At 36.7% G+C, this 10,641-nt stretch overlaps 1 long non-coding RNA gene across 1 annotated transcript; it reads right to left on the reverse strand.

The window, feature by feature from the left end:
- Positions 1-1,354: 1,354 nt before the first annotated feature.
- LOC144377257 (uncharacterized) lies at positions 1,355-5,275 on the reverse strand. Its single transcript, XR_013438068.1, has 2 exons — positions 4,861-5,275; positions 1,355-3,103 (listed from the first exon to the last, which is right to left on the reverse strand). It is a non-coding gene; the product is annotated as an uncharacterized LOC144377257 (long non-coding RNA).
- Between the last annotated feature and the right edge of the window lie 5,366 nt (positions 5,276-10,641).

A 10,641-nucleotide genomic window follows, 5' to 3' on the forward strand; every position in this document is an offset into this window, starting at 1 on the left:
GCATTGGATTGTGAAAGAAAAAAATGCATTTGAAAAGTTGCAGATAGGATCTCAAGCCACACTGAATTTCAAATGACATCCAATCCAAATGGCTCTTAACTATTGACTCCTCATAACTTCTCAGGCTGTTGGCCATTTAACGTTTGTCCAAACACCTCCAGTGTGGAACAGAATAAGTGAACGTGGTAAGGAGAAAGGTTCAAGTTTCTGTTCATGAAATGATTTTATCTTAATTTTTATCAGGTCCACATCATATACTGTGACATTCCTGTTGCAAAACAAAGAATCCATCACCTGCTCACAGGAAATGATGCTGAGATGTCTGAGCAGGAGCCTGCAGACATGTGGACAAAGACATCATCTCATGAAGCATTTTGTAAGGATGAAACAGAGGAGTTGCAAAGGTATTTTAATGAGTTATGAATTTATAGACAAATTCTTGTAATTACATGTTTATCATTCATTAGTTACTAAAATATTGCTTTGTACATAAAATCATAGCTTTCAATACATCCTATGTTACAGGAGATTTTAATAAAGAAGAAACAATTTAATGAAATATTTGAAAGTAAAACAAGGATAGGAATAACATTTTGAAACTTGAATTATATTCCTCTGCCTTTTTGACATGCATTTCCAATATTCCTATAAAGAAGTCTCTCTGTATATTAATTTGATTTTACATCAATATTAACTCTCTCAGTGTGAATTTAATTTTCAAAATCTGGCAATATAAATTCATGACTATTGGAAGGATCACCTTGTCCTAACAATTCTGAAGATACAGAAATGCTATTTCCTAAGGAGTAATGTGACCCAAAATTTTCCAACTTATTTTATTTAACATGTTACACTTTCCACTACTCAGAAGACTCTAACTAAAAATGTCAAAATGTAAATCATTGTGATACGTAACAGCATCCTGACTTTCTACACTATGATGTTAATTATTTTGTGACAATTTTTTTCAGAACGACTCTGCTGCCCAAAACTTATTTGCTTTATCAAGACCTAAAGCAAATAACACTGGATTGCATTATAAAAGGAAAACTTCCCAAATTAATCATTGCAGACAGCCCATCACCACAGATAGGTGAGTAAATAATTTGTGATGTTAATTTTGCATTTTTAAAGTCAATATATTTTCTATGAACTTTTTTTAACATACTGACTTATATGGGCTACTATGGAAAGTACATTTGTTAAAATTTAAAGTATTTAAAGAATAAAATTGGCTTTAATTTTTCATTCACAAATATTTAGAGAATGTTTTACTGTGTACCTCTTACTATTTATGTTAATAAGCTTTATAAAAGTGTAATTTACATTCACAAAAATGAATCTATTTTCAGTGTTCAGTTCAATGGATTTTAATAAATGTTTACACTTATGTAACCATCATCATAGTCAAGACATAGCATTTTTTTTCCTCCAAAATGTTCTTTACCTTCATTCTCCTCTGGAAAATCATTAATCTACCATATGTTACAAGTTAGTCTTGCCCATTCTGGAATTTTATATAAATGAAATTATTATAGTATCCATTATGGAGTTAGTAGGTACTTTTTTTTATCTGGCTATGCTTTTTTGTGCTCACCCAGCATAATATTTTCTGAGATTTTATCCATAGTTCCTGTATTTCAACAGCTCATCTCTTTCTATTGTTGAGTGCTCCTATACTATAGATAGACTGGGTACACCACAGTTTGCTTCCCTATTCACCTATTGCTAGAATATTTTGCTGGCTCTCAGTTTTATGCTCTTATGAACAAAGTGTTGTGACTATTGGTGAATATATGTTTGTACAATCATGTTTTTATTTTTGTTAATAAGTATTTAAAATTGGATTTTGAGATCATGTGGTAAACTTGGGATTAAATCCCAAACACATTTTAAAACTCCAAACTGCAGAAGTAATAACAAAACATGAGAGCTAATATTTCTGTTCTCCCTAAACTTGCCTGCCAACTTAGTTGGACTTACATAATAAAATCATTATATGTATATGTATATATGTATACATAAATGTATCCATACATGTAATATCTGAATAATAAAATACTAGACTAACATAGCCTTGATTTTTAAATTTTGAATTTAAATATAAGGCATACTAATTTTCTATTGCTTCAAAATGAATTACCACAAAATGGCAATTTCTGGGAATCATGATTCTAGTTACAGCTGAGTTTGGTTCTCTGCTCAATGTTTGATAAGACCTGATGAAGGTGTTGACCAGGAGCCATTCCTTTCTAGAGTTTGGGATTCTTTTCTCCCAAGTTCAGGCAGCTGCTGGCAGAAATGAGCTCCTTGTGGTTGTAGGACTGAATTCCCCATTTTCTTGCTTGCTGTCAGCTGGGGGTTGAGCTCAACTGCTAGAGGTTGCTCCTGGTCCCTTGTCCCAGGCTCTATCCCAACATAGCAGATTGGTTCTTCAAGGCCACTATGAGAAAATCTTTTATTTCAGTAAGAGCCCCAGTCCATTTTTTTAAAGGCTCACCTGTTTTGGCCAGGCATACTCAGGGTAATCTCTCTTTAGTCAACTCAAAATCAATTGAATAGGGATCTTTAATCATATGCGAAAATTCCTTTGCAATAAGATGTGACATAATCTTGAGAGCTATACCTGTCATAATCATAGCCCTGCCCACTCAAGGAGAGGAAATCATGCAGGTCATAAAGGGCCAGTATCTGGGAAGTCGTAGTTTAATTCCACCTACCATACAAGGCAATAGAGACAGTCTATTCAAGTGTGTTTACTCCTCTCTCTCCACTCCTTCTCTTAAATTGAATGGCCATCTATGTCCAAGCTGAGCAAGAATGATTATTTTGTCAAACAGGGGGCTGGAACTTCCATTACTCTAGGATCCTGCTGCATATGTTCTTGTTCACTTTACAGGTTGTACATTGAATCATTTCAAGGCAACCACCTAAGAAAAATGCTTTTAAAAAAATCAAAATACAATGATTTGCTTTTTTGTTGTTTACCTGAAAATTATTAAAATGAGTTTAAATCTCAGGTATCTCCTATTTTAATGATGCTGTCCTCCTTTAGCACCAGGCAAATATCAAGAGACACCACTGATTCTGGATGATCCATAGGCTGCAGAAGAAATATCAGAGGAGCTAAAATAAGACTGGAAGGATGAACCAATAAAGAACTACTCTCCCCCTCCATTATTCTCATTCCCTCCCTGTTTCAAATGTAAGCCAGTCCACCTTCTTCTTAATTGGAAGGGTGTGAGGTGCTTTAGCCCATAGGCAAAATCCTTAATATTCACCTGATATGAAATCCTAAAGCGTATCTAGTCAGTTCCCATCAGATCCAAGAGAACCGTTTATCCCAAACCAAATTATACACACTGGTAGAGATTTGTATGGCTCCTCTAATCTATCCAACTCATCAATTTAATTTTAGAGTTTTGAATAAAATCAGATGCTTTCCTTGTTCATCTTCGTGTCTCTTTTTTCTTCTGGTTTGGGGATAAACTTCGAATGCTGTGTGTGCTAAAGAGAAAGAGCTTCCAAAGAAATCTGACATGAAGGAATAGTACCAGTAAAACCAGTGGAGACTTCACTCCTATTAATCACCTCTTTATGTGATGTTTTAGTCAGCTTTTTTGCTGCTGTGACTAAAAGACTGGAAAAGAAAGACTTTTAAGAAAGAAAAGTTGATTTGGAGTTTCAGAGTCTCAGTTCTTAGACAGCCAGGTCCACTCCTTAGGGTTCTAGGTAAGACAGAACATCATGATAGAAGAGTGTGGCAGAGAGAAGCCGTTTACATGATGATCAGAAAGCAGAGGGAGACTCCACTGGCCACATACAAAATATATACCCCAAAGTCATGCCATCAGGGACCCACCATGGATTTGTGTTTTACTCATCTCCAACCTGTCCAAATGCCATGAAAGTAGGAGTTTTAGCCATTAGTGAGGCCCCCCTGTAACTCTAGCTGTGCTTGACTCTGAGGCAGGAGAATTGAAAGTTAGAGGCCAGCCAGGACAATTCAGTGAGAACCCTGTTTTAAAATAAAATTTAAAAGGGCTGGCAATATATTTCAGTGGTAGAACAACCCTGGCTTCAATCACCAGTACAGCATTAGATAGTTATATATGAGAATTACACAGAGAAAGCATGCATAATAGGGAAAAAATAAATAGAGAAGTACCAGGCCTGGAAAGGATGGAAAATGGAAAATGGTAGAAAATTTACAAAAGGTTTGGAGCAAAAATTAAGATTCTGAGGTTGAGTTTCTTGCCATCTGAGGCACTACATACAATGTACCAGTAGGTGGTGCTAGAGTACACATATTCCTTCATTCCAAAAGTCTTGAGTTGGTCCCTTTCCTATCCACGTGAAAAAACAAAATAAAGACCCAGAAAAATAAACAACCACAATGATCGTTCAATCAATCAAATACTGGAATTTGAAAAAATGGTTGATTCATTTTTAATGATGTTGTTTCTAAAATAAATTATACTTTAGTTACATTGTGAAAAAAAGGGAAAATAAAATGCAATGTCATGTGAAAAAAACACGCCGGAAGGCAGTGTCCACTGAAATCCTCCATTCAGCATTTTTTTTCCTGAGGTTTTTGTTTTGTTTTGTTTTTTTCAATATTCACAAAAGATTTTTCCCATGGCTACGTAGTAAGAAAATGTAAGAGGAGTTTTAGAGATTTTCAGTCCTTTTTCTCAGACTGAAGGAGAGAGAACAATAAAGAATTTCAATATAATATGATTGTAGTTAAGAATACACTGACCGGGGATACTTTTTAATTTCTCCATCAAATAATTCATAGTTTTACACACAAAAGGAACAAAAGTCTTTCAAGAAGTAATAGAGCCATTCTATACCCACCTGATCTAGTTCCTCAAACCCGTATTCAATAAAGTCTGGTTTCTCTGTGGTCTCTGGATACACCAAGATAGATTTTGAAGTGCTTATGATTTCAAGTCCAACAATATTTCAGTTCAGTTATAAATTAACCACTGATAAGACATATAAAATGGGCATATCTCCATTGGTTTCTTATCAAAAACAATGCTTATCTGCTTATTCCTGGCAGTATCTTTCCTCCACAGTCTTATCTACCCGCTGGAAGTCAATAAATTATTTCATTTCTTCAATGTCCTGGAGGTACAGCAAGTGAAAAAGTTTGGAAGAAACTGTAGGAAAACAAAGGAAACATTCAAATATGTACAAGAAGATAACTCTTAAGTCAGTGAGCAAGGATGTTTGTAATGGAACTTTTCTTTCTCCTTCAGGTTTAAGATTTCAGGAATAAAACATTGTGATTGTAAGATTATAAATGCTAGGCCACTGGTGGAGGTCTACAGGACTCCTTTGGTTGCCTTTTCTTTTCTTTTTTTTTTCTTTTCCTTTTTTTTGGGGGGGTGGGGTGGGGGGGATGGAATCCAGGGCCTTGTACATGCAAGGCAAGCACTCTTCCAACTGAGTTATATCCCCAGTCCATGTAGTTTTTTTTTTTTTTTGTGTGTGTGTGTGTGTGTGGTGCTGGGGATTGAACCAAGGGCCTTGTACATGTGAGGCAAGCACTCTACCACTGAGCTACAACCCCAATCCCAGGACTCCCTTGGTCACCCACAAATTGGACACTATGTGAGTGATGGAGTTTGCCTCCTTTATCGGGTATTTGGGAAATGAGGGGAGGGTATCGCAGTGAAAATTGTGAATTGCCATCATTTTGTGTGCTGTTCTTCTTGCACTTCTGACTCCTCATGCCCACATCAAGGAGGCAGCCAACCCCTTTATGCTTTTTCTTTTATCTTGGTACTGAGGATTGAACTCACCAGCACTTAACCACTGAGCCAGGTCCCCACCCCTTTTTATGTTTTTATTTTGAGACGGGGTCTTCTAAATTACTTAGGGCCTCACTAAGTTTTTGAGGCTGGCGTTGAACTCAAAATCCTCCTGCCTCAGCCTCTGGAGACACTGGGACCACAGGCCACACATCCAACTCCCTTTATGCTTTTAACTTAATGGGAGGTTTGTTCTGTGGGACAGAAAGGCCAACTGGGAGGCAGATGATTTGTAATCCTGACACCCATTGAAGGAAGAGGAGAAAGAAAGACAAGTGGCTTGTGTTATAGAAAAGGTAGGTGGGAAGCATCATCTAGAGGGACATCTGTGGATTCCTGTTTGGCACCATAGTTCACTCCAGCCTCCATATTTTGATAGGCTTAGGTCCCTCACCTTTGCAAAGTCTACTGGTCTTGGCAGAAACAAAACCCAAGATTCTTTGATTCCACTGGTCCTTGCAGGTTTAGACCAGGCACATTCATGGCAATCCAATGGGTAAAAGGTCAAATGGCTTCATAATCAACTTATTTTCCATGAGATGAATGTGAGATTCAGATTGACTTATCATGGGGTTAGAGCTCAGAGAAAGAGTTAAGTTCATCTTAAAATAAAATTCTGTTTCTGATATTTTGATTTAACATTTACATCTCTTTGTTTAATTTCTCATAAAATGAAAATTCAAGTGAATATCATTGTTATATAACAAACCAATTTTTGTGAGATGGAAATTATAGAGAGGTGGAATCTGTCCACTTTAACATCCTTATACCTATTCCTGTACACTGCAACAAAAGAATCTTGTTTGGGCTTTTATAATACAATCAAGAGACTTCCTTAGAGCTTTATTACCCAATGAAATAAAGGAGTTATGGTTTCTACATTAGGGTAACAAAGAGGTGATAGACAAGACCTGTCTTGAGTCACACAGCGATTCCTTTGGTTCACTGTGTTCTTTCCACACCTGTCTTATTTCAGTTCTTTAAACAAACAAGATGGGTGCAGCCTGTGGTTGGGAATTCTCAGCAGGTAATATTTCATCTTTTTTTTCTTCCTTACCTACAGCTCAACCCAGAGTGGACAAAATACATCACACAGCTTTATTTTAAAGGAAAGGCAGTTTTTCCCCCTCTGGAGATTCTGCCTTTGATGAATTGCAGAACCATAATAAGGGGTCCTTTCTCCCATGATTTCCTCCTATCCGAAAGGCTCCTGACCCTTCAGATCAGTAGATCTAGTGCTCATTCACCGCTCTGGATTCTCTTGTTTTTCCACAGTGCTTAAAAATCTCCACAAAGTTGTTAGGTTGTGTTGAGATTTTTCAATGTGCTTTACCAAAACCAGATTTTTCCTAAATATCATATCTGCTTTCTTGACCCCATTCTCCATAAAGCACATATAAATCAGTCTTTTGCCTATACCATCACACCAAAATTAATGTTTAAATATAATTTTTAAAGAAGTAAAATTATGACTCTCATACAGATATAAAAAATGAATGTGTGTTATTTATTTTTTTGGGGGGGGAGAATCAGGCTGATATTATAACCAGTTCAAAGAAAATGTCAAATAGCACACAGATAGATAGAACAATGGAATATCAAAATGATTTCCCAATAGAAATGAAATTGATTTTCAATCTCAGTTAAATCAAACTGGATACAGAAAATTAACTAAAATCACTACCAGACAGGTCTAACATTTATCTACCATGTATAGAGTTATAACATAGCTCAAAGAGAATGAACAAGGGGAAAATCTGATAACTCAGAAGAGTTGTCAGGCAATGTATGATTTTCCATCAAAACAAATTTTTTAAAGTCTTGATCTTGTTAAGGTTATTAATGATGTGTACACTGACAAATTGTATGTCATTCCCCAGTAATCATCTTGTTCCTACTATTAACAGCTGTTTACACAACTAATGACTTCCTCCTTCTGGAAAAAAAAATTACTTGGTGTCTTCCTTGCTGATTCCTCCTTATATTCATAAGCTCTTCTCCATCCACACTCAGTCGGGGGTGATTTGATCCAGTTCCAAGAATTGAGACCAACTGTATGCTGACATTATTTCTCAGGCTCAACTTCTCCTTGACACTCCTGACTGGTGTATTGTTCTTATTTGCATCTGTCATCAAGTTCCCATCTTAAATTTCTGTGGTCTGAAATTTAGTTTTGATTTCTTTTAATCTGCCCTCCCTGCCACCCCCACTCCAGATATGTGCATGCACCTGGGTCTTCATATAGGTACGTGTTTAGGTAACATCATCCTAGATATCTTCCATTTGTCTTCCAAGGCTCATTCTTCACCCTTCTAACCCATGATTGATGACTACAAACTAAAACAAAAGTCGTCTCTTAGTAGTCATTTTTGCAGTGGGCCATAGCACTCTCCCCTGGCTCATCTACCATCTATTTGCATAAGCAAACAACAGATTTTTAAAACAAATATCACATCCCTTTTGATTCAGCCCCTTACCTCTGTTCTTCTAACTCTCCCAGATCTCATTCTACCCCAGCCCTTTAGGTCTTCTGGCCACTCCTTGAATATGCTTAGCATATTCTTGTGCCTGTGTCTTTTCGCTTGCTGTGGTGTCCTTTCTTTGATATCCATTTGATCTGTCCTTCACTATAACTGTAACTCCTTTCATAAACGTCACTTGTTCAGGGGGTAATTTTCCTGTCTTATACATAAAAGGACATCCTTATCCTAATCACTCTTCACTTTATTCCACATTATAGTTTTTACCTACACTCGACACTATGTATATACCTGCAGCATGTTCATATTTGTTTATATATTTATTCACTATTTTTCCTTCTTGGCAAGCAAATTTAATAAGAGCAAGAACTTTATCCATTTTTTTTTCAGTAATGTGCCTATTGTGTCTGTAAAAATGCCTGCATCCTTAGGTCACATCCAATGAAATGTGTGGAGTAAAGAAAGAACAAATAAATGAATTCTCAAATGTTACAGAAATTATGCTTTGGCACCCTGAGTGATAGATTATGAGTCCTAATCCCACTGGAGTCCCAATCATTTTTTAACAGAAACCAAAGACGTTCCCTAAATATAATCTCAAATACAATCAACTATTTGAAAGATGTCGATTGGTCTCAGTGTGACTTTAAAGCTGAAACACAAACAAAATCAGAGTTGTGCAATAATCTCTCAGGAAGTCAATTATGAGGAAATAAGGCAGGTGGATAAACAAAGATGGAGATAAACCAGAATGTAATAGTGGGTTCAAGCTGTATTTTCTTTGCGTCAAAGAGCATAATTATGCCACTGATGTTATAATTAGTGTCTGCTTTCTAATTAATAGAATTATCTTGAATAAAATAATGACTATCTAGTGACTTCATAAGTTATCCATTGGAAGGGAATTATTAATACATCAAATTTATATTCTCTAAGCATAAAATGGGTGACTATCATATTTTAACACAGCTGCTTTATTTTATTTACAGTTTTGCATTTGGATATTCCCTATTCCTTTTATTGTAACAATATTTCTGAGATTTCAACTCTTTAATGAAGCAACATCTGATTTATACTACATACCTTTGATAATATTTCAACAATTCCCTGATGTTCAACTTGTCAGATCAGTTGGGGCAGACAATGGCCAAAGGAGGCAGATTTAAAAGGGCCACTGAACAGGCTTTATTGAGATATCACTCCCGGGCGGAAGTCGATCAGACCCACAGAAGGGACAGGGGAAGGGTCTGAGGAGAAACTGCATGGAAGCTCGACTGGACTGGACTTTTATGGGGCTTATAGCAGGAAGGAAAGGGCTTGGGGCAGGAAACGGTGTTCTTAGAGTCCCTTGCCCCCTTGGAGTTGGTCAGGGGAGTTGGCTGAACTCCAGGATTGGCCAGGGGGTCCTGCTGATTGACAGGCTTTAGTCAGGAGATCTGGCTGATTGACAGGCATTTCTGCAGGCATCTGATTGATGTTCTTTTCCTGCGAGGGCTGCTTTGTTCTAAGTTGCCACCAGGTCGCCACCAAGTTGCCACCAAATTGCTGCCACCGACCTAACACAACTCTATCCTATTAAAATGTTTTTCATTATATCCTGATGATAGTAGTAGAGAATAACTTAATATATTTCTGAAGATTATCAGCAGAAGAATCATCTGGGAAAGCCAAACTGAAATGTCCATACTCACGGCTCAAGGGATTGCAGTAGGAGGATCTAGAGTTCAAAGCCAGCCTCAGCAACAGGGAGTCACTGAGCAACTTAGTGAGACCTGTCTCTAAATAAAATACAAAATAGGGCTGTGAATATGGCTCAGTGGTTGAGCACCCCTGAGTTCAATCCCTGGCATCCCTCCACCCCAAAAAAAATTCCATACAAAAAAAGTCCATTAAAAAAAAGAAGAAGGAGAAAAATTACACTGACTTATGCCTGCTCAAGTCAAATGAAAATAGGAGGAAATAACTGACTCAAGCAATTAAAAAGAACAACCGATAATTACTTTATCAATGACTTGTTCCAAGAGTTCAAATAATAGTAGTTCCAGAACCTGCCATGTCTGTATTCTTCTTCTTTTCTTAATGTTGAGGTGGTTTTTCAGACTCCTTATGACAAGAAGTTTGAAAAAAATTTCAGTTCCAGGAGGAGTCTCTTCCCAGTTGCCCTTGTCTTAGCTCTGATTGACAAGTTATGAAAATCAATAGCTTTTTCTCTGAATTAGCCATACTCTGGTTGAAAGTAAGTGAAAAAAATTATATTCATAACAGGGACAAGACATGACAATTCTTTGAACAAAATATGGCAAGAGTAACATAATATATAAATAAAAGTTAATTAATGA

This window comes from Ictidomys tridecemlineatus, chromosome 4 (assembly GCF_052094955.1).
Source record: "Ictidomys tridecemlineatus isolate mIctTri1 chromosome 4, mIctTri1.hap1, whole genome shotgun sequence".
Taxonomy (NCBI): Eukaryota; Metazoa; Chordata; class Mammalia; order Rodentia; family Sciuridae; genus Ictidomys; species Ictidomys tridecemlineatus.